The sequence below is a fragment of the Nycticebus coucang genome, chromosome 16 (assembly GCF_027406575.1).
Source record: "Nycticebus coucang isolate mNycCou1 chromosome 16, mNycCou1.pri, whole genome shotgun sequence".
NCBI lineage: Eukaryota > Metazoa > Chordata > Mammalia > Primates > Lorisidae > Nycticebus > Nycticebus coucang.
Window position 1 is genome coordinate 77,547,847 of NC_069795.1, and position 24,109 is coordinate 77,571,955.

General features: G+C 35.0%; 1 protein-coding gene across 18 annotated transcripts in view; it reads right to left on the minus strand.

The window, feature by feature from the left end:
* DLG1 (discs large MAGUK scaffold protein 1) overlaps positions 1-24,109 on the minus strand; it is a 354,406-nt gene that overhangs the window by 224,314 nt on the left and 105,983 nt on the right. The gene's annotated exons all lie outside the window — the stretch shown is intronic.

A 24,109-nucleotide genomic window follows, 5' to 3' on the forward strand; every position in this document is an offset into this window, starting at 1 on the left:
AACTCAAGCTTAGAAAGTCTATACATAAAACTAAACAAAACAGAATATTCTCTTTCCCATCACCTCCAAATAAGCCTATCCATAATGAAAAGGCACAATAGAAAAAATTTTCAATAACAAAGGATTATTAGTCACGATAAACTGCTCTTATAAATGACTTTTAAAAAGAATAGTAGTCAGCAAACATAAAGGAATATACAAAAAAGGCATACGAATGGGTCTAGTAAACTTACAGGAAAAAATGCTCAAACTTCTGTAATAAGCAAAAAAATACAGCACCAAGCATTAGGAGAAATGGGCATAGAACATCACACTCATGCTAGAGGTCTTCAAAAACCCTGAAAATGTTTCTAGTCCTTGATCTACTAATTCTACTTCTAGGAATTAATCTTAGAGACAGTAAACAATGAGGAGCATAAACATTCATTGTATATAGAAAAATATGTACATTTATAAATACACAAAAAACTTTAGGAATAGACTTGACTGTTGAAAGTTACTATCCAACCTTCAGCATCACTTTTTAAACAGTACCCTTCCATGAAATGGTATAATTACATGGCAAACAACAATCTGGCCTATATCAGCATTAGCTTGCTTATATAATAGAAGAAATGTTTTGACATGTAATCGCAATTATTTTCAAACCAATGAAGAATTCTCTAATTTTATCCTATAAGCAAGCCTGAAGTTAATATAAACATATTTATAAAATCTAACACAGTTTATATATTCAGTTGAGTGAATCTGAAGGAAAATCTCAGTACTTTCATATTTTAGTAGTAGATATAAGAAATAAAATTTGGTACCGTCTTTTGAAACTTTACAGGTACTCCACAATTTAGTATGTACTTTAGAGATACATATATGCATAAAGGATATTACTACAGTATAGTTTGGAATAAAGAAAAATTGGGAACAAACTACCTATGAGTAGACTAAAAAACTGGCTACATAAATTATGATATGTCCATCCTAGGATATATTATGTAGAAGTTAAATTGGGTAAATATTAACTTCTGACGGGAAAAGCTGAAGTTGTAGATTATTGAATGAGGAAAGCATGTTTTGAAACTACAGATAGATATCATAACATATATGTACTTATTTTGTATGTACATAAATACAGGGTGTCCATAAAGTTCATGTGCAATTTAAAGTATTAAGCTATTTTAAAACTGCAAACACACACACACACACACAGTTTGAACATTTTTAAGCAAGGCAATAGTGTATGCATATATAAACATTATATAAGGGCAGTCCAGAAAGTTTCCAGCCACATTATGTGCATACTTTTCTGTGTACACATGGCTGGACACTTTTCAGACAGTCTCATACGTAAGTGCATGTGAATGTGTGTGAGTGTGTGTGTGTCTTTACCTCCATATCCATGAATGTACATATGTAATTTGGGGGGATGTGAAAGTAATTAAAACAAAAAGGGTTCATCCTAAAAAAGAAAAGTATTTTTACAAGTTATATCTTTTAAGTATCTTTTAATTTGTAAGTTTCCTCTTGACCCCTTTTATTCCTTACAATTACTTAAAAACTCAAAAGAATTTGACCTATAGGGATTTCCATTAAAATCACTGTATACTCATGTGGTCATTCAATGTAGTCCTTTGGCTTCTGCATTTCCTATAAATGGACAGCTGGACGTAACAACCGGATTAGTCTCAAGCCAACCCTTTGACCAAACTGTAGGTGGTAGTGTGTTCTTTTATTATGCGTACACAACCTCTGGCTATCTATTTTGTGATATTAGCAGCTCTTGATACTTATGCTTAAATCAAGTTGCAAATGAAGTTGCAAAATAGTGATATTCTAATTCCATATTTCTTTTTCATTAATGAGGAAATACATGTATTATTAAAAGATAGCTCTTTTTACCTACTATTTGGTTACCTGTTGGTATGGTTCACAAAGGAATAACGAAAAATACTTGAATGTGTCCCTTCATCTGCTAGTTTTTGAGATAGACTAAAAAATTGGCTCCTTATCTTCCTAAAATGACTAATTAGGTTTCTATACTTGATCTTAGCCAAAAGGCCGAGAAGTGATACTGATTAGTTTTCTATCATTCAATGCAATCCCTAATTTACTAGTTTCCAAGATAGATTAAAAAATTGGCTCCCTATCATCCTCCTAAGGTAACTAATTAGATCTCTAGCTATCATTCAATGCAGTTCCTATCAAAATCCCACCTGGAGCTTCCTACTCCCTCTCATACCCGAAAACTGACAAGCTGATCCTACTATCCCTATGGAATTGCAGGGGACCTGGAAAAGCCAAAACAATCTTGAAAAAGAAGAACAAAGTAGAGAATTCACACCTTCTGATTTTAAACTTACTACAAAACTACATTAATTAAGACTGTCATACTAGAATAATGGTAGACAAATAAACCAATGGACTAGAATTAATAGTCTAGAAAGATATCCTTACATGTATGCTCAACTGATCTTCAACATGTGTACCAATACACAGAAGAGAAAGAAAATCTTCTCAATAAAATGATGTGGGGACAAATGGATGCAAAGGTATGAAATTTAGACCCCTTCCTTACACTGTGCACAAAAATTAACTTAAGATGGACCAAGACCTAAACGTAAGAGCTAAAATTATAAAACTCTCAGAAGAAAACTTAAGTGCAAATTTTCGTGATCCTGGGTGAGGCAAGGATTTCTTAATTTTAAAATAGACATTTTTTTCAAAGAACATATACAAATGGCCAATAAGCACATCAAAAGATGTTTAACATAATTAGTCATTACAGAAATGCAAATCAAAAACACAAACATGACTTCACACCCAAGAGGATGAGTATAAGAAAAAAAATCGACAGTTATATGTGTTACCAAGGATATGGAAAAATGAGAACCTTCAAACACGGCTGTTAGGAATGTAAACTGACATATCTGCTTTTGAAAACTCAGAGTTCCTCAAAAGGTTTCAATGAGTTACATTACAATGTAGTCAAGTAATTCTAATCAAGTGAATTGAAAACATCCATCTACAGGAAAACTTGTACATAAATATCCATAACGGTATGTATTATTCATAATAGCCCCCAAATGGTAACAATCCAAATATCCATCAATTTATGAATGTATAAAATGCAGCATATCCATTTAGCAATTTACAATTTAAATCCATATAATTTAGCAATTATAAATTGATGGATTACACATATTTGTTTTAAATCTAATGCAAACATTCTGTTTTTAAAGCTCAAATTGTCATATCTCTAGCCAGAAGGAATCTCTTGGTTTCTAAATTCCCTTGTACTTGTACCTTTAAGAAAAACTAGTACAACAAAATACAGCTAGAAAAGGTAAATTCTATTATTTATTACGGGTTGAGCATCCCTAGTCTGAAAATACAAAATCCTAAATTCTCCAAAATCTGACACTACCACCATAACACCACTAGTGGCAAATTCTACACCTGATCTCATGTGACAGGTCAGAATCAAACACAGTCAAAATTTTGTTCCATGCACAAAATTATCAAAAATATTGTATAAAGTTACTTTCAGGCTATGTGTATAAGGTGTGTATGAAACATACATCTTGTGTTTAGACCTAGGTCCCATCCCCAAGATACATCATCATATATATATGTGTGTGTGTGTATGTATATGCAAATATTGCAAAATCTGAAACACTTTTGCTCCCAAACTGTTATAGTCTGTTTTGTATTGCTGTAAAGGAATATCTAGACTGGATAATTTAAAAGGAAAAGACCTTTATTTGGTTCACCAGTTCTGCAGGTTGTACGAGAAGTATGGCACCAGCATCTGCTTCTGGTGAGGTCTTCAGCAAGCTTTCAATCAAGGTGGAAGGTGAAGGGGGAGCGAGCAGCATCACATGGCAAAAGAAGAGGGAGGTCCCACTCTTTAAACAACCAGCTCTTGGGTGAAGTAATAAAATGTAAACTCATTCATGACCAAGGGGGAAGGGCACCACACTATTCATGAGGTGTCTGTCCCCATGACTCAAACATTTTCCACTCAGTCCCACCTCCAACATTAGAGATCGAATTTCAACATAAGATCTGAAGGGAAAAACAGACCATATAACAAGCACTTCAGATAAAGAATACTCAATCTGTAATGATTCCAGAACGGGAAACCTTGGGTTCATTAAAATTATTATTTGAGAAAGTATTTCCAAATAGCATTCAGATCCACCACTTAACACTGCATAGCAATATTCGTTTGTATTTCTTATTATCTAAAGGTTGATCTCAACTTATTTCCAAAAATTGTTTTAACATTGAAAGCTTCACATAAAACAAATTTACTAACAGAATAGAATACAAAAAGCTAAAGCCTCCCCCAAGATGTTCAAAAAGTCTAACTTACTTATTAACACACTAAAAAGAATTAAAAGGCAATGATGAGGGGATAGGAATGAAGGAGGAAGAACATATATTAAGAACATTCTAAACACATTTCTCCATTTTTTTTTGGTTTGTTTTTAAGCCTGGTATCTTTGGTATAAAACCTTTCACCATCCTTAATCTTGGTTAACGATATTAGCACTATTATTTACTTACTACTGAGACTTGAAATATGTTTTAATTTGGAAAATGACTATGCTACTTCTTCACTGCTGTTACCATTTCCCCGAAAATAAGACAGTGTCTTATTTTAAGGTGTGCTCCCAAAGATGTGCTAGGTCTTATTTTCAGGGGATGTCTTTTATCTTTCCTGTAAGTGGGTCTTATTTTCGGAGGACGTCTTATTTTCGGGGAAGCAGGGTAATTTCCACATGTCTTTCTTGAGAAAGAATTAGTATTCCAATTATGGAAATGATGCAGGTTCCTGAATCTATTAGAAAATCAAAGTGACTAAAATTAAGACCAAAAACTTACTATTAGTACAACCTTCTTAAATCAATCCCAAACACTTGAACAAATTCTTTTTAGTTTACACATATCTTCCTGTATTCATTCAGTAAAAAATTTTAAAAGAAATATTAATAGTTTGTACCACATATTGCTCAAGTACTCCAGCACACTCCATTTTAAGAAAAACAATGAGACATTAACATAAAAGCAGTAGTGAGATTTAATGGGAATTATTAAAACAGATGAGGATTAATAAATTTTGATAAATGGAGTGCCAAAACCACCATGTATCTGGAACTCAACTTCCAAATTTTAACAAAAATTGAGGTGCTGGGTGTATAATGCTTTTATGTAGAGGGATAAACAAAACTTAGATATTGATATAAATATTTTAAATGTTCGTTAAAATTTAATAAGTGCTAGTATAAAAATGAGAAAGACTATATAAACCATGAGAAGGGAGAGGAAATTAAAAAACAAAAACCTCCTGTCCTAAAACTAGGAAAAGTTAACACACGAGAAGAGTTAAAACAAATGCAAGAAAATCATGATAAATATTAGAAGGTACATGAAAATGTAATAATAAATGTAAATGTATATCTGAATTTAAAATCTATCAAAGAAGAGCTAATTTCTGAATTTTTGAGGAAGATGAAAATTTTCCAAAATCTTTAGACAATCAGATTACAGAAACTTAAAAAACAAGAAATTTTGCTTTGAATATGAATTAAAAAATGTTTTGGAAGGAAAAACAGCAAACTGAATCCAACAGTGAAAAGTGAAATGTGTCCCCAAAATACAAGGATGATTCAATTTTAAGACATTCACGTATTCACATATTTTACCAAATATTTTTTATCAAAGAACAAAATTCATACAATCATCTCACAGAGGCTTTTAAAATCAGAGAGAATTTCAAAATCAATGAAATATATTCATTTAAAAAGCACAGAAATTTACTACATTTCCTTTCGAAAATCATTACTTTTCCTTTTTTAGATCTTTAACAATTAAAAGTTACACTTTCAAGGTTGAAATAAACAGCCTCTCTTGAAAAAGAAAAAAGCATTAAATTATATTCACTGTAGAGCCACAGTAAGTAGTAGAAGTGCACAAAACTGGTGATCCTATAATTAAAATATCATCCAGCAAAGAGCCATATGGGTTGGGAATGAATCTCTCTGTGGCCAAAGACCCTAGTGTAGGTGCTTATCTTTAATTTTCTTAGAGTATAAAGAATTCTTCCCTCCCACCTTAGCACAAAAGCCAAGAGCTTTTCTACTTTTGCGCTAATGATACATGTATAATCCTATTCCCACTCTTAGGCTCGCTGGTTTGGGGAAAATTATGCATGAATCATTGTGATTTCCACATTGTCTTTATTCTACTTATAAACTGCAAATGCGCTACCTATAATACAAAAATACATACAAAGCACTGTTTTGTTCTTAATAATGGGTTTAATATAAAGCTGCAGAAAAAGAAACAGAAGAATTATGTAACAATTAATATTAGATTTAGTTTTCCTGACCATGATAAAAGCTGTTTCAGGACCAGCTCTTGACAAACTGTTTTAAAATGAAGGCTAACTATGCCCTTTGCAAAATACCTGCTAGTTTGTGATAGGAACTGCAGTATAATTTTGCCTGTTCCATTATTTTGTTTATAAAATTATTCAATGCATTAACTGGGAGCTGGGATGAAGATTTTAGGTACAATTAAACTACTATCTGTGGTTAAACAAAGTTTCCAACCAGTTTTAACAGGAACCAATCTAAACTGGGGGAAACAATTTAGCAGAAAATTGATTACTACCTATGAAAGAATTGATAAATATCTCTAAGTAAGTATTTCTTCCAATTATAGTTGGTCCTCTGTATCTGCAAGTTCCACATCTGCAGATTTAACCATCAGGAAAAAATAAAAATACTACAACAATTAAGACTAACACCAAAAACCCCAATATAGTATAAAACCTATTTATATAACATTTACATAGTATTAGGTATTATTAATATAAATAATCTAAAGATGATTTAAACTATATGAAAAGATGTACATAGGTTATAAGCAAATACTATGCCATTTTAAATTCAGGGCTTGAGCATCCACAGATTTTTGGTATCTTGGAGGGTTCTGGACTCAATCCCCTTAAGATACCAGGAGATGATTGTATTCAATTGCTTGGAATAAAAATTAATTAAAAATCCCTGGAACCACTGACAGCAATTGCTGAAAGATTAAGGTCTAAGGAGAATAGAATTACTATTCAAACTTTTTAAGGACAGAATTATGATATGCCAAGATAAAATTTCCACATATGAAACAACCTGAGCATGATGAAAATGTTTTCAACCTTCATATAATAAAGCTATCCACATGAGAAATGTTTTGCTTTACCAATATTGGGACTTGCTACTTTCACCTCCCCCTCTGAAAAAAATCCTGAAGGGAGGGGGGGATAATACAAGTAAAATTCTGTTAAGATTTTGTAGAAATACATAAATTTCCAAAATTGGCCATGATTGGATGAGATAAAACCCTGAAACAATAACCATGAGGGAAAAGAACATTTTTAAAAATTAAAAGATAATTCCTAAGAAAGGACCAAAAAAGAAAAAACAATCACATTTATGACCGTAAATGCAAAATTCTAAAATAAAACATTAGCAAACAGAAATCAGAACATCAAAATATTATTACAACCCAAGTAAAATATACTCCACAAATGTCAGAATAATTAAATATCAATAATCTCTTAATAACTGGCCTCATTAAAAAGTCAAAAAGAAAAAGAAAGAATTAACAAATACCAAATGGTCAACAAATAAAAACATCCATGACTGATTAAAACCAATCATTATCACCACTACTACCCTTTGCAGTAAAATAGTATAGATGGGCAGATTCCCACCGTAAGTCAAACTATGTACATCACAATTAGTGGTGAAAAATACATACTCATTACATCAGAAACAAAACATTTCTGTGGCTGTTACAACAAGTCACCACAAACCTAGTAGCTTAAAACAAAACAAAATTTTTATTTTATAGTTCTGTAGTTGGGAAATCCAAAATGAGCTCCCCTAGGCTAAAATGTAAGTGAAAAGTTACTTTCTTGATATATAACATTTTTCTATTTTACCAAAATGTCAACCATTAATCATGATTAATGAGAAAAAACTAAATTCATTTGCACATAAGTCAGAAATAAGATAAAAATACCATTACTACTAACACTGTTCAGGACGTACAAGAAAAAGAAACTAAGAGATATAAAAATTAGAAGTAAAAGAACAAAATTACCACAATTTACAGATGATCTGATGTTAAGCCCAGAAAATCTAAGAGAAATGTAAAAATAACTACCATAAGTATTAGAGATTACAGTTAATTATTTAGGAAAACAATGAATATATATGAAAATATGAAACATATAAAGATCAGTTGCTTTCATTTAACTATTTAACTATGGTGGACTACTGCTAAAGATGGCCTGCTACCTAGTTTTGTAAATCAAGTTGTACTGGAATACTGCCACACTCATTCATAATTTATGTTTTGTTTATGGCTGCTTTGGGGTTGCTCTCCGGCTGCTTTTACAACACAGTGGTGGAGCTGAGGTGATAATGGTCCACAAAGCCTAGAATATTTATTATTTGGTCGTTTACAGAAAAGTGTGCTGAGTCCTGATTTAAACTAATAACAATGAAATGACATAATGAAATAAAAGGTCATATTTGCAATAACACAAAAAATGCTCAGGAATTAATACCAATGAAGTATCCAGATGTCCAACTTTACCAAATGGAAGGACGACAGAACATGTTCTTGGCAGAAAGAATGGGGGGTGGGATGTGTTATAAACTTAGTGGGGGAGATCTTATCTTTAACTTGATTGTTTAATTGGGAGGAAATACACATTTACCTTTAACATAATCCTATCAAAAAGATCAACAGGAAACACAAATGTTTAATTAGAAATTAGAAAAAGTAACTAAAATTCATATAAAAAACAGTAAGAAAAAGAGAAAAGTCTATTAATGAGGAGTAATGAGTGTGAACTACCTTCAATGAATTTTAAAATCTATTATAAAACCTTGATCATTAACATACGGTGTTACTGGTACATGAACAGAAAGATCAGTGAAATAAAGAGGATTGAGACCCTACATTAATGGGAGTTTAGTACTATTATATAAAAGTTATATCAATATTATTGGTTAAAAGATATTCAACAGGGCGGCGCCTGTGGCTCAGTCGGTAAGGCGCTGGCCCCATATACCGAGGGTGACGAGTTCAAACCCGGCCCCGGCCAAACTGCAACCAAAAAATAGCTGGGTGTTGTGGTGGGCGCCTGTAGTCCCAGCTACTCGGGAGGCTGAGGCAAGAGAATCGCTTAAGCCCGGGAGTTGGAGGTTGCTGTGAGCTGTGTGAGGCCACGGCACTCTACCGAGGGCCATAAAGTGAAACCCTGTCTCTACAAAAAAAAAAACAAAAAAAGATATTCAACAAATAGCGGGGCGGGGGGTGGGGGAATGGATAGCTGTAACAGAAAATACCCAGAATACCACAAATTCTGCTAAAAAAATTTGTTTATAACTAAAATTATATAACTGTAACAGAAAACTGAGAAGCCACTAAAAAAAAAAGACTGATTTGAAGACTAATTGATAAGTTAAAAAGCAAAAAACTAAAAGACTAATTGATTTGAAGACTAATTGATAAGTTAAAAAGCAAAAAACTAGGGGAAAATATTTGTAACATTAATCCAAAGGATGTTAATGTTAGTCCAAAGGACTAATTTCACAAACACATATAGAGACTATAAATCACTAAGAAAAAGATCTAAAACCCTCCAGCCCTCTCTCCGATGCATACACAAATGTAAAAAGCAAACAATACAGAGAACAAAACTCAAATTAAGTCTTAAATATGCAAAAAAAGATGTCTATTCCCCAAAGCATAAATATAAAGCTACACCGAGTTGCCATTTTTCACATTATTAGACAGTTAAATATCCAAGTTTGACAACACTATACTGATGAGGACATGGGAAAAACAAGCATTATCATACGTAACTGTGGAGTGCACATAAGTACCTCTATAAAAAGCAATTTCACAACCTCTATCAAAATTATAAAATACACATATCCTCTGATTCAATAATTCCACTTTTAGACATTTGTCCTATAGAAATATTCCCATGTGTATAATTGATGCATGTGTAGGCAGTTATTCACTGTAGCACTGTTTGTAAAATCACTAATTAAAAACATCTATCAACAATGAACTTGTCAAATAAATCATCCCTATCCAAATAAGAGAACATAATAAGCCATAAAAAGATGAGAAAGGTCTTTAGATATATAAATAGGAAGAGCTCTAGAATATAATGTTAAGTGGCTAAACCCAGGTTCACACAAGCACTCACATGTGTGTTTAAGAGCGATGAAAGAAAACACACATATTTGCTTTTATGTGGAGAAACTAAGATGCACATAAAACAGATGACTTTAGTTGCTTGATGAGAAAAGACGTGTCCCTGGAGGAAAGGGTAAAATGTTTCATCTTTATATACCTTTGGATTTTGGAAAAAAAACTCAAAACTTTTAATGAGTTGATAAAATGATTGTTATATTCAGGAGACATTGTTATATATAAAAACATAAGCAAATCCACTGAAAATGTAATAGAAGTCATTTAGTTGTTTTTTTGTTTGTTTCTTTGTTTGTTTTGTTTTTTGAGACAGAGTCTCAGTATGTCGCCCTCCATAGAGTGTCTTGGCATCACAGCTCACAGCAACCTCCAACTCTTGGGTTCAAGCGATCCTCTTGCCTCAGCCTCCTGAGTAGCTGGGACAACAGGCACCCGCCACAACAGCCGGCTATTTTTTGGTTGCAGTTGTCATTGTTTTTAGCAGGCCCGGGCTAGGCTTGAACCTGCCACCTTTGGTATATATGGCTGGCGCCCTACTCGCTGAGCTACAGGTGCTGAACCCATCATTTAGTACGTTAACTGATTTATTTAATAATTAGTAAGCATCAACTTCCCATATTTAAATGATAAATTAAAATACATGTGATTTGGGCTAACACTGAACAATACTGAGAATTGAAGCATGAATCTTAATTCATTTCCTAATCATGCCTGATTCTCTGAATCACTGAAATAGGCTTTCACCACTGGACATTGCTATAGAACCAACAGAATACCAGGAGTTGCTCATAGTACTAGAATTCTGAACCACCAAGGCCACTGCCTATGCAGAAACTAGTCACCTTTTTAAGCAACTGAATCTGTCAGCCAGTTCTGGCTTCAGAGATGCTCTGAAACTTTTGGTGTTTATGAAATTTGTTATCCCTAGTTGAATCTGACAAGCAAATTAGTTAAGATCCTTTTAAAAAATATACATGATTATTTAAAGCAGAAAGTCACAACCCTCTTGTAGAGTTTGTAATATGTATATGTAAAGATTCAATACATGCAGATTTAATACACATGAGAGCTAAAGCATAAAAGACAACAGAGACCAGAGGATGGTAGTGTTGGTAAATAGACCTTTACAACTGCAAAATATATCTGTATTTTATGTGATGTGGTACAATATTATGAGACTATAAAAAGTTAAAGATATACTTTTCAGTCCTTACAGCAACTAAGACAAATATGTAAAGAGACATATACCTAAGAAGTCAACAGTTAAAAATAGAATACTAAAAAACATTCAACAATCCTAAAGAAAAAAAAAAGGAAAACAATGGAATTGGAGAGGAAACAAAGAGAAAACAAATCATTTCAAAAAAGCAAACCTTGATCATGTTGATAATTGTATTAAATGTAGATAGATCTAAACACTATAGACAGATAAACAGAATGAATAAAAAAGGAAGATACGTGCTTTATATGTAAAGATAGAAAGTGAAAGCATATTAGTGAAAAAAGATATATCCTATAAATTTTAAGTATAAGAAAGCATAAGTGGCTATATTAATATCTGATAAAGCAGACTCTCAGAGAGAATTTATCTAGAGAAAAATTTTAAAATGCTATAACCATAAAGGTGAATACCTAATAATAGAGCCTTAAAATACGCAAGCAAAACCACAGAAAACTGAAGGGAGAAATAGGTAATTCCATAATCTTAGTAAGAGATTTAAACTCCCTGATCAGCAATTGATATAACTATAAAAATATTAATAAAGGCCAACAATCTGAACTATCAACCATTTTGACCTAATTGATATTTATGATATATTACACTTAACTGAGGAAAATACATTATTTTCAGTGTATGAAGTACATTTGCTATGTAGAACTTCCATAGTTTGACCACCTCTTTAAGATGACCTTATTTTAATAGACTGGACACACACCACACATACTCAATGAAGTTCCTTACATTAAACACCTCTGTATGCTGACTGGTTTGTTATAGTCCTTTGGATGGCCAACTTAATGGAGGTTCTATATAGTCCATATGCTAGGCCACAAAACAAATGACAAATCTAAAAGAAATGAAATCATACAGAGTATTTACATTCTCTGACCACAATGGAATTAACTTTTTTTTTTTTTGAGACAGAGTCTCACTATGTTACCCTCAGTAGAGTGCCGTGGAGTCACATCTCACATCAACCTCAAACTCCTGGGCTTAAGCATTTCTCTTGCCTCAGCCTTTCAAGTAGCTGGGACTACAGGCGCCCGCCACAACGCCTGGCTATTTTTTTATTTTTTTGTAGAGACAGAGTCTCACTTTATCGCCCTCAGTAGAGTGCCATGGCCTCACACAGCTCACAGCAACCTCCAAGTCCTGGGCTTAGGCGATTCTCTTGCCTCAGATATTAGGGGTTTTACTAGATATGTCTTACTGTTGTTAACTTCAAAGTTAATTCCATTGTGGGCTTGGCGCCCACAGCACAGCGATTACAGCGCCAGACACATACACTGAGGTTGGTAGGTTCAAACTTGGCCTAGGCCAACTAAACAGCAACGACAACTTCAATAAACAATAGCCAGGCACTCTTAGATGGGTCTATATTGCTTATATAACATATCTATGTAACACTAATTGTTTAGAAGTGCATTATCTGTGTATTGCAAGAACACAGCATGCACACTCATTACATGTTGAATAAATTGGAGACGTTCAGGTAAAAAACTTAAAAAAAAAAAAAAAAAATAGCCAGGCACAATGCTGTAAATTAGGCCACAGAATAATAATGAACTTACAGCAGTACTGTGTAGCAAAGAAATTTAACCTTGTCTTTGTCCTTGATTCATTAGCAGTAATCACCAAACTCTTAAAATGTTCTGCCTGATGTAATTATCTTTATCTGCCTGGATACTTTGGGCCATGCTATATCCTCTAACAATCTCATTTATAGTAAGGGGATTTGGGTCACAGTATCAGCTTGACTTTTTGGAGGGGCTAAAGACAAATCAGCACTATTGAGCAGCCATCATGTAGATACGGGTAAGCCCCAATCAAAACTCTGGACACCAAGGCTTGGATGAGTTTCTCTGGTTGGAAAATTCAGTATGTGTTGTCACACACTGTTGTTAGAAGAGCTTACATTGTCCACGACTCATGAGAGAGAAGCCAACAGGAAACTTCTCCATTGGAAATTTCCTGGACTCTGCCCCATGTATCTCTTCTTTGATAGAGTTTAATTCGTATCCCCTCACTGTCATAATCTGTAACTGTGGGTATAATAGCTTTTGGTGAGTTCTGTGAGTCCTTCTAGTGAATTACTGAAACTGAGGGTTAGTCTTTAGGATCCCCAAACTCGCAACTGGCATCAGAGGTGACAGTGATCTTTGAACTGTTTCAAAACTTGTAAGTACCTAAATGAAAATTCATAACTTTAATTGCTTATAGTAGAAATAAAAGGTTAAAATAAGTGACCTAAGGATATACCTCAAGTCAAAAGCTACCAAAAAGAAATTAGTAAAGACTAAGTGGACCTGAAGAAGGAAATAATAAAAAGAAGAAACCAATGAAATAGAAAACAAGACAAAAATTGGGAATGTTAACAAAGTCAAATAATAATCAAAATAGATAAATCCCTCCCTACTCTAGACTTAGAGGAAAAAGAGAGACTATAATCATCAATATCAAGGAATGCAAGAGAGGTTATCACCAAAACCCTATAGACCTTAAAAAGATAATACAAAAATAATTACAAAAAGCTTTAGGCCAATAAATTCAGCCACACACAATATTCTGACATAATATGAAACAATAAAGCTAAGTGCCCAACTGATTTATTTATTTATATGTACATATCCTTACATATATTTCTTTACATTATAAAGAAATATCTTGATATTTATATTAACTCACTTTGCTATCAAAATTCATCCCATTGAAAGGAGCAAGATGGCGGCCGGGTAACAGTTTCCCTGCAACTGGGCACAGTGTCTGGGGAGATTAAGACTCCAGGCTTCTCTGGCTAGTGGTATCAGTCTATGATCATCCCTTCGAGGATACAGGGAATTAGCAAGGGACTTCTGGACCCCAAGAGGAGGACAAAAACAGTGGAAAACTGGCAAGTGGTTGCTTGTGTTCGATCGACCTAATCCCGCCGGCAGCCATGAGTAAAAGCTAGCAGTGAGACTGCAAACCAGAGAGGCCTTAACTGTGAACTGCTTCAGTGTTTTTGGACTTGGCACTCAGTTGAACTGCCTTGGGGAGAGCTTGAGCAGGAGTGCGGAGAACTCTGGGCATTGTCTGGGGCCCCAGACTGAGCCACTAAGCTGGACAGAGTTAATAGTGTTCAGCTGTGGGCAACGAGCAAGCTCAACCCAGCAAGCTCCACCATCAGGGTCGCAAAGCAAGGATTGGGTGGGAGCTAGTAACCTAGAGACTGAGCACCCTAAAGGCGGGGACTGAGCTGCCTTACAGCCTTAACCCTCAGGGGCAGAGTGAGACCGGTTTTGGCATACTGGAGCCTCAGGTTGTTGCCCTGGGTAGAGTGCCGTGGTGTCACAGCTCATAGCAACCTCAAACTCCTGGGCATGGCATTGCCCCCACCTCCATAAGAGCTGCGCTGCAACCCCCCACCTGCGACCTGTGCCTACAAGGCCACCGCATGCCGTGACCAGAAACTGTGAGAGCCGTGCAACCCTACGTCCACCCTACTGTACGCTCCATGCCTCCACACCGGCCCACTCGTCTGGCCAGGGACTCTGGTAGCCGCGTGCCCTCCGGAGCCCTCCCTGCCTCTGCACAGAGCCCTTCGGAGCCCTCCCTGGCAGTGCAGAGAGCCCTTTGCCTGGACAGAGAATGCTGGAGCCTTGGATTCTCTGTGCCAAAGTCACTGGTGCCAGGCACTCCCATAACCATGCGCACCACCTTCCGCCCTGTTGCTGGATCCGGGTGTGTCATATTTCGGAACTGCTTCCACAACCAGAACTCCCTGTCTGGGGCAGCCCCAGAGGAACTACACAGGGTCACTCCCTACAAAGATCCAGCAACAATAGAGTGATCCCGCTGGGGTCTAATCTTGGAGAGAAACCTCACAACTCTAACGAAGGCCAGAGGCAACGGTGAAAAACAATCATGAGGGGAAATCAACAGAAAAACTCTGGCAATATGAATAATCAGAGTAGATCAACTCCCCCATGGATCAATGGGGCAGACACAGCACAAGATCCCATACACAAACAAATAGCTGACACGTCAGAAATCGAATTCAGAATCTGGTTAGCAAATAACATCGAATTAGAATTCCAAGCAGTAACCCAAAAGATATCTCAAGAATTCAACGAATTCAAAGACCAAATGACCAAAGATTTCGACACATTGAGACAAGAAGTTGCATCCCTCAAAGATCTGAGAAACACAGTAGAATCCCTCAGTAACAGAATGGAGCAAGCAGAAGAAATGATTTCTGACATTGAAGACAAAGCTTTTGAATGCTCCCAAACTTTCAAAGAGGAAGAGAAATGGAGGGCAGGAACAGATTACTCTCTCAGAGAACTCTGGGATAATTTGAAGAAAACCAATATTCGTCTTATAGGGATCGCTGAAAGCAAAGAAGTGACTTCACAAGGCACAGAGTCTCTTCTCCATGAGATTATGAAGGAGAACTTTCCAGACATGCCAAGAGATTCTGAAATTCAGATGGCAGACAGTTTCAGAACTCCAGCATGACTCAACCCAAATAAGACATCCCCCAGACACATCATAATCAATTTCACTAAAGTTAATACGAAGGAGAAAATTCTGAAAGCAGCCAGACAAAAGAAAACCATCACCTACAAGGGCAAGAATATTAGAATAACTGCAGATCTCTCTGCTGAAACCTTTGAAGCTAGAAGAGGATGGTCATCGACTTTTAATGTCCTAAAACAAAATAAGTTTCAACCCAGGATCCTGTGCCCAGCTAAACTGAGCTTCATTTATGACGGAGAAATTAAATACTTCAATGACATTCACATGTTGAAGAAATTTGCCATAACTAAACCAGCTCTCCAGGATATTCTCAGACCTATCCAACCACAAAAGTAAACCCACTCGGAAAATTGAGATCAAATTCCAACTTCCACAGTCACAAAAGGATTAAAAATGGCCACCGGACTCTCAAAAGGCTTATCAATATTCTCAATTAATGTGAATGGTTTAAATTGTCTCCTGAAGAGGCACAGGTTGGCTGAATGGATACAAAAACTCAAGCCAGATATCTGCTCCATACAAGAATCGCATCTTACATTAAAAGACAAATATAGATTCAAGGTGACGGGATGGTCATCTATACTCCAGGCAAATGGAAAGCAGAAAAAAGCAGGCATTGCAATCCTATTTGCAGACGCAATAGGCTTTAAACCAACCAAAATAAGGAAGGATAAGCATGGACACTTCATATTTGTTAAAGGTAATACTCAATATGATGAGATTTCAATTATTAATATTTATGCACCCAACCAGAACGCACCTCTATAAGAGAAACTCTAACAGACATGAGCAACTTGATTTCCTCCAGTTCCACAGTAGTTGGAGATTTTAGCAGTGCTGGAAAGATCCTCCAAAAAGAAGCTAAGCAAAGAAATTTTAGATTTAAACTTAACCATTCAACATATGGACTTAACAGACATCTACAGAACATTTCATCCCAACAAAACTGAATACACATTCTTCTCATCAGCCCACGGAACATACTCCAAAATCGACCACATCCTAGGCCACAAATCTAACCTCAGCAAATTTAAAAAAATTGAAATTATTCCTTGCATCTTCTCAGACCATCATGGAATAAAAGCTGAACTCAGTAACAACAGGATCCTGCATACCCATATAAAAACATGGACGCTAAACAACCTTATGCTGAAGGACAGATGGGTTACAGACGAGATTAAGAAGGAAATCACCATTTTTTAAATAGCTGAATAGTATTCCATGGTATACAGATACGACAGCTTATTAATCCATTCCTGGATTGGTGGGTATTTAGGCTGTTTCCACATTTTGGTGATTGTAAATTGAATTGCAATAAACAGTCTAGTACAAGTGTCCTTATGATAAAAGAATTTTTTTCCTTCTGGGTAGATGCCCAGTAATGGGATTACAGGATCAAATGGGAGGTCTAGCTTGAGTGCTTTGAGGTCTCTCCATCCTTCCTTCCAGAAAGGTTTTACTAGTTTGCAGTCCCACCAGCAGTGTAAAAGTGTTCCCTTCTCTTCACATCCATGCCAGCATCTGCAGTTTTGAGATTTTGTGATGTGGGCCATTCTCGCTGGGGTTAGATGGTATCTCAGGGTGGTTTTGATTTGCATTTCTCTAACAGATAGGGATGATGAACATTTTTTCATATATTTGTTAGCCATTCGTCTGTCTTCTTTAGAGAAAGTTCTATTCATGTCTCTTGCCCATTGATATATGGGATTGTTGGCTTTTTATCATGTGGATTAATTTGAGTTCTCTATAAATCCTAGTTATTAAGCTTTTATCTGATTCAAAATATGCAAATATCCTTTCCCATTGTGTAGGTTGTCCCTCTGCTTTGGTTGTTGTCTCCTTAGCTGTACAGAAGCTTTTCAGTTTAATGAAGTCCCATTTGCTTATTTTTGTTGTTGTTGCAATTGCCATGGCAGTCTTCTTCATGAAGTCTTTCCCCAGGCCAATATCTTCCAGTGTTTTTCCTATGCTTTCTTTGAGGATTTTTATTGTTTCATGCCTTAAATTTAAGTCCTTTATCCATCTTGAATCAATTTTTGTGAGTGGGGAAAGGCACAGGTCCAGTTTCAGTCTTTTACATGTGGATATCCAGTTCTCCCAACACCATTTATTGAATAGGGAGTCTTTCCCCTAAGATGTGTTCTTGTTTGGTTTATTGAAGATTAGGTGGTTGTAAGATGTTAAGTTTCATTTCTTGGTTTTCTATTCAATTCCAAGTGTCTATGTCCCTATTTTTGTGCCAGTACCATGCTGTCTTGACCACTATGGCTTTGCAGTACAGACTAAAATCTGGTATGCTGATGCCCCCAGCTTTATTTTTATTACTAAGAACTGCCTTAGCTATTCGGGGTTGTTTCCGGTTCCATACAAAACGCAGAATCATTTTTTCCAAATCTTGAAAGTATGATGTTGGTATTTTGATAGGAATGGCACTGAATAGGTAGATTGCTTTGGGAAGTATAGACATTTTAACAATGTTGATTCTGCCCATCCATGAGAATGGTATGTTCTTCCATTTGTTAAAATCCTCTGCTATTTCCTTTCTGAGAATTTCATAATTTTCTTTATAGAGGTCCTTCACCTCCTTTGTTAGGTATATTCCTAGGTATTTCATTTTCTTTGAAACTATGGTGAAGAGAGTTGTGTCCTTAATTAGCTTCTCTTCTTGACTGTTATTGGCATATACAAAGGCTACTGACTTGTGGACATTGATTTTATACCCTGAAACATCACTGTATTTCTTGTTAACTTCTAGGAGTCTTATGGTTGAGTCTTTGGGATTCTCTAAGTATAAGATCATGTCATCAGCAAAGAGGGAGAGTTTGACCTCCTCTGCTCCCATTTGGATTCCCTTTATTGCCTTGAAAAGCTGAACTCAATAACAACAGGAACAGGGGATCAAGGGTATCCACACAGGGTCAGAAGAGACTTTCACTCTTTGCAGATGATATGATCGTATATCTGGAAAACACTAGGAATTCTACTACAAAACTTGTAGAAGTGATCAAGGAATATAGCAATGTCTCAGGCTACAAAATCAACACCCATAAATCTGTAGCCTTTATATATACCAACAATAACCAACCCAAACAAACAGTCAAGGACTCTATTCCTTTCACAGTAGTGCCAAAGAAGATGAAATATTTGGGAGTATACCTAACAAAGGACGTGAAAGATCTCTACAAAGAGAACTATGAAACTCTAGGAAAAGAAATAGCTGAAGATGTTAACAAATGGAAAAACATACCATTGCTCATGGCGGGGAAGAATCAACATTGTTAAAATGTCTATACTAACCAAAGCAATATATAATTTTAAGGCAATTCCTATTAAAGCTCCATTGTCATATTTTAAAGATCTTGAAAAAATAATACTTCGTTTTATATGGAATCAGAAAAAACCTCGAATAGCCAAAACATTACTTGGCAATAAAAACACAGCAGGAAGAATCACACTACCAGACCTGAGACTGTACTATGAATCAATAGTGATCAAAACAGCATGGCATTGGCACAAAACAGACAAGTAGATGTCTGGAACAGAATAGAGAACCAAGAGATAAATCCAGCTACTTACCGTTATTTGATCTTTGACAAGCCAATTAAAAACATTCAGTGGGGAAAAGATTCCCTATTTAACAAAAGGTGCTGGGTGAACTGGCTGGCAACCTGTGGAAGATTGAAACTGTACCCACACCTTTCACCATTAACTAAGATAGACTCTCACTGGATCAAAGATTTAAACTTAAGACATGAAACTATAAAAATACTTGAAGAAAGTGCAGGGAAAACTCTTGAAGGAATCGGCCTGGGTGAAGATTTTATGAGGAGGACTCCCCAGGCAATTGAAGCAGTATCAAAAATACACTACTGGGACCTGACCAAACTATAAAGCTTCTGCACAGCCAAGAACATAGTAAGTAAAGCAAGCAGACAGCCCTCAGAATGGGAGAAAATATTTGCAGGTTATACCTCCGATAAAGGTCTAATAACCAGAATCCACAGAGAACTCAAATGTATTAGCAAGAAAAGAACACGTGATCCCATCTCAGGGTGGGCAAGGGACTTGAAGAGAAAGTTCTCTAAAGAAGACAGAAGCACGATCTACAAACACATGAAAAAAAGCTCATCATTCTTAATCATCAGAGAAATGCAAATCAAAACTACTTTGAGATATTACCTAACCCCAGTAAGAGTAGCCAACATAACAAAAATCCCAAAACCAGAGATGTTGGCATGGACGTAGAGAAAAGGGCACACTTCTACACTGCTGGTGGGAATGCACACGAATACGTTCCTTCTGGAAGGACGTTTGTAGAATACTTAGAGACCTCCAAATAGACCTGCCATTTGATCCTATAATTCCTTTACTAGGTTTATACCCAGAAGACCAAAAATCACAATACAGTAAAGACATCTGTACCAGAATGTTTATTGCAGCCCAATTCATAATCACTAAGACATGGAAGAAGCCCAAGTGCCCATCGACCCATGAATGGACTAGCAAATTGTGGTACATGTACACCATGGAATATTATGCAGCCTTAAAGAAAGATGGAGATTTTACCTCTTTCATGTTTACATGGATGGAGCTGGAACATACTCTTCTTAGCAAAGTCATCTCAGGAATGGAAGAAAAAGTATCCAATGTACTCAGCCCTACTATGAAGCTAATTTATAGCTTTTACATGAAGGCTATAACTCAACTATAGCACAAGACTATGGGGAAAGGGCCAAGGAAGGGGAAGGGAGTGGGGAGGTTAGGGTGGGGCCACATCTACGGTGCATCTTAGAATGGGTACAGGCTAAACTTACTAAAGGCAGAATACAAATGTCTACATACAATAACTAAGAAAATGCCATGAAGGCTACGTTGAACAGTTTGATGAGAATATTTCAGATTGTATATGAAACCAGCACATTGTACCCCTTGACTGCACTAATGTATACAGCTATGATTTAACAATAAATAAATAAATAAATAAATAAAAAATTCATCCCATTGAGAAAACTCTAGGACCAGAAGTGATTACTACCAAACACTGAAGAAGGAAATAATATCAATCTTGTACAAATTCTTTCAGAAAATAGAACATTTCCAATTATGAGAGCATCATAACCTTAATACCAAAACCTGACAGACATTACAAAAGAAGAATGACAGATGAGTATCCATCGTGAACATAAATGCAAGTATCCTTTTTAAAATGGAGCAACCTGAATATGAAAAGGATGATCTGAAGGATAAACTTTCATGATGAAATGAGGCTTACCACAGAAAGAAAAGGTTAGTTTAACATCAGAAATTCTCTGTATTAACAAAATAATGAAGAGTCATATGAAGATTTCAATAGACACATATATGAACCAATTTATTAACAATTTGTAATAAAATTCCCAGCAAATTAAAAATCCAGAGGAACAATCTCAATCTGATAAAGGGACCTTTATCATGATAAAGAGTATTCATGAAAACCCAACAGCTATCATATCTCATGGTAAAATGTTCAACATTAAGATGGGGAACAAGACAAAGGATGCTCATTCACCTCACTTCTACTCACCCTTATGCTGGAGACCAGAGTCAAATAAAAGAAAAAAAAAAAACAACTATATAAAAGCCAGTAAGGATGAAGTCAAATTGTCACTATTTGTAAATGACATGATTGTGTACACTGAAAATCCCAAGGAATTTACAAGAGTATTAAAACTACAGTTTAACATAGTAAAGTTGTAGGATACAATGTTAATCAATCAAATTGTGTTTTTTATACCAACAGTGAATAACTGGAAGTCAAAACTTCTTAAAAATTCCAACACCGAAAAAAACATAAAATACTTAGGAATAAATTTAACAAAAGATATGCTAGATGTCTTCGCCACAAATTACAGGACACTGCTAAAAGAAACTAAGCCCTAAAGAAACAGACAAATTATATGTTTGTAGATTAGAAGACTCATAGTATCAAGAAGTCCATTTTCAACCCCAATAATAATTCTAGCACATCTAGAATTCTTTTGTGGAAACTAATAAGGTGATTCTAACATGTTGAAATGCAAATGACCTAGAAGAAACTCGCCACATTTTAAAAAGAACAGTAAAAATACTTAAAATTTGTATTAACTGATATTGTATTCTGAAATATTAGTGGTTAGGACTCCAATATAACCTTCTGGGCTAATGTCAAACATGACTGATGCTCAACAGCACAGGTCATCAAGAAAATACAAAATAAGACCACATTGGGATACCCACTAAATCACTATATATATCCACTAACATGGCTTTGGGGGCGAGGTAAAAACAAGCACTGGTGAGAATATGGAGCAACTGAGATCCTTATACACCACTAGAATATGAAAAGCACCATTCTATAACCTAGGATATTAAAACAACCAGTAGATATTTATCAACAAGAAATAAAAACACATGTCCACACAAAAACTTGCACATGAAGATTCATAACACCTTTATTCACAAAAGCCAAAAATGTTAACAATCTAAATGTCCATCAACAGATATATAAATAAACAAAATGTAACATATCCACACTCTGGAATGCACCTCTCCAAAAAAAAGCAACAAACTGGTGACATAGCCAACAACTCAGTGAATCTCAAAAGCATTGAAACCAGACAAAAATTAGACTGTATGAATCTAATTATACGAAATGTTTGAAAATGTAAAGTAATTATATTCACAAAGGTAGATCAATGATACATGGTGGAGAGTGAAGGACTGAATGAAATGCAAGTGAGCGCAAAGACTCTTTTTGCAGGGAGGGAAATGTATCTTGACAGTGGTTTCTCAAGAGTTTGTAATTGTCAAAACTAATCAAATTGTATATTTTACATATATACAGCTTATTGAATGTAAATTTTACTTCAAAGAAAATGATTAAATAATAAATACCTAAAAATCTATCAGAAAAGATCCCACTCCCAACAGCAACAATAACAAAAATAAGAACCTGAATTAAAGGGCTCAATCTCTATGAAGAAAACTTTGAAATATTACTGAAGGAAATAAAGGAAAAATAAATAAATACAGTTTGTTCTTAGATAAAGGCCCAATATTTTAATAGTTTGCATTTCCTAAAAATCCATAAAAATGTTTTGTAATCAAAATATCAACACAGTTTTAAGTGGGTAAAAGTATCTGGCAGAGTATTAGTAATCACCATTTGAAGAAAGAAGAATATGAGAAGCCAAGAAAATTTTGGATTAAAAAGCCATAAGCAGAAACTAGTTCTATCAAGTATAGAGAAGTACTAAAAGGCTTTAATAATCAAAAGCTTGATAGGAGGACAAATGAAAGTAAATCATTTTAGCAGAATACAGAGTCTAACTATCAGCCAAAAAATATGCAAATTTAATTATTATGATAATAATATCTTAAATAAGTAGGGGACCATTAAGATTATTGAATGAATAGTATTTGGTAAATAACCATCTGGAAAAATAAGTCAAGACTCTTATGACATCACAAACTAAAAACAAATAACGTACATGTCAGATCACAGAACGTATGTAAATTTGTACCTATGTAAGAAATAATACCCAGAAATCAAGACCAATGAATTTGCATCAAGTTTAAAACTTCTGTATCACCAACAAAAAGAAAACTTCAACGTTTAGGGGAGGGGAAGTGAGAAGGAGGAGCTTAATTATATTACAAAAGAACCAGCATTTTAAGTGTATAATAAAGTCTTACAAATCGATACTTTTAAAAGGAAAAAGAAAAATAATCAGACATGAACTAGCAATTCATTTTAAAAAGAATTACAAACAGCTAATACACAACGAAAAGATACTCTAGTCATCATTTTCCTACTCATGAAGAAATGCACATTAGAACAATTATATATCATTTTTATCTGGGCAGAACAAAAAAAAAACACCTGACAAGACCTAGTATTAATAAAGATGTGGAAAAATGGAAACTGTAATACAGGAAGAAATATAAGAGAGAGCAACTTTTCTTGCCAGCAATTTAAAACATCAAAATTAAAAATACATATAATGACATAGAAATTTTATGTTTATGATAGAAGCAAAAATGTCATTATTCACA